This window comes from Microtus pennsylvanicus, chromosome 8 (genome assembly GCF_037038515.1).
Source record: "Microtus pennsylvanicus isolate mMicPen1 chromosome 8, mMicPen1.hap1, whole genome shotgun sequence".
NCBI classification, from domain to species: Eukaryota; Metazoa; Chordata; class Mammalia; order Rodentia; family Cricetidae; genus Microtus; species Microtus pennsylvanicus.
This window is the reverse complement of record NC_134586.1, coordinates 16,759,626-16,761,707: the sequence shown is the minus strand read 5'-3', so window position 1 is coordinate 16,761,707 and position 2,082 is coordinate 16,759,626. Positions and strand designations below refer to the sequence as shown.

General features: G+C 34.1%; 1 pseudogene; it reads right to left on the bottom strand.

Moving 5' to 3' along the window:
* Positions 1–1,230: 1,230 nt before the first annotated feature.
* Positions 1,231–2,082, bottom strand: LOC142855772 (taste receptor type 2 member 136-like; annotated as a pseudogene).

Below are 2,082 nucleotides of genomic sequence, written 5' to 3'. Positions count from 1 at the left end.
GCTTACCTCTACCTCCTGAATCCTGGACTTAAAGGTGTGACCGCCCCACTACTCAACAATTCTTGTAAATAAAATCTACCTCAAACAAGTCTACAATATGTGATTTAGAATTAGTATACTAGATGCCTAAAAGAGGTGGTGATTCGTTATTGAAATCTACATACGCTTTACTCTTCACCAACTTACCCTCTACCTGCTGAGGTGTTTCTCTCCCCTCCCCCTTATTCCTTTCCTGTACTTTCATATTCAGTGTGATCTACTAAAGACAAAAAAAATCATTGGTGTGGGGAAGGCAGGAAAAGAGGCAATAAAGAGAGAGAAGAATATAATAGAGCTGATGAATTCTAATCACAGCTATTACAATTTCCTTAGAGCATTGAGATAGTGTCAATGAAAACCTATCATAAAAATTGTGTAGCAGATGAATATATTTACAATATTTAACTACACTTCTTATTTTCATTGATAAAGTAATGCTGGATTTTCTTCTAATACAGATGTACTTAAATTTGCAACTTTTATTCCAGAATATAAAAATACTTTTAAAATAATCAAATGTTGTTTTTAACAATTTCATGCGTGAGGTACTGTATTTGTATCAGTTTCATCCTCCTTCTGCCCCATCTCCTCCCACAAATTCCGCTTAAAATCAAGGCCTTGTTTTGCTATAATTATCATCATACACACATACACATACACACAAACCAAAAAAAAATCTACTAAATATAGTTTTGCTTGTACACACCCACATTTAGGGTTGACCAGCAATAAATAACCTATCAGAAATCTGAAAAAAATTGATATATACATGTTGTACAAAGAACAATGTGAACAGCAATGATTTCTTGAAACAAGCTAACAGTTTTACATAATATTTGAAAATAGTTTTAAACTTACTGTATAGAGGATAAGTATTTTTATTTGTTATACCTAGCTCCATAATTCTGAAAAAAAATGTGAATCATATTCTGAATAATGACATAGTTTTTATTAAAGCAGTATTAAGGAAATGCTAAAGACAGGTTTTCTTGTATATTTTATACATGTTCACAAACAAAAAAAATTACTAATTTGTTAGGCACAGATATACTTTCCAGAAATTTCTTTAGAAATAATTTAAACATAGCCCATTTTTCAAAAGCCTTAGGAAGCTACTAGTCACACTACATCTCTGATATTGGTTGAAGGACTTTAAGGTTTCGTTTCTTTCAGTCAGAGGTTTGTTTTTACCTACACCATTGTCAACACTAAGGACTGACTGAACTTTCTGTTTCCCCATATCAGTATGTTGGAATAGCTTGAAGGATATAATGTTCCAATAACCTGGCAAATCAGGTGGACTGGCTCATCCAGAGACTTCATATAACTGTGACCTGATATGATTAGAGATAAAAAGAACATGGAAAATAACAGCAGAAAGGAGATCACAGCTTGCAAAGCCTTAATGTGGGCCATAGTTCTTAGATCTTGGCATCCTTTTCTGTAAAGAAAGCTTCATTGGCTTAAGGTGTTTACACGGAGAATAGATTCACAGCAAGAAACAGATCATAGATATGGTGAAGGGAACGGCATTGTTTAGAGTGAATGTCATCATAACTGTATGCTTTAAGACATAAGCCAGTTTGGTCTTCCCAGTCAAGTTGCCACTGTGATCGTTCACTTGGACTTTAACACATGTGGTTATCGTCAGAAGATTAGAAAGCAAAAACACCAAACTTCCCAAAAGTACAACTATAATGACACTCTTAATTTTTCCCTTCAAGCTAAGAAAAATAAGCTTTGAGAAATTGCCTATCTTCAGCAAATACAGTATGCTGAGTATAGTTGCCAGCCAGGTATTAAAGGGTTGGTTATATTCCAGGCATAACAAATAAAAAAATTTTACTTGTACAGTTAATAAAGGTGAATTAAACACAGTTAAGCACCAATTCATTAATACTATGCAAAGCAAAGCAAACCTGAAGATGGCCAGAGCAGTGAGAATCCTATCAGCTAAGGAGATTTTGCTTCATTGGTGCAGCCAGTAAAGTTCACCAGAACAATGAAGACATTGGCCAAACTTCCAAGTATAATCTCTGCCAT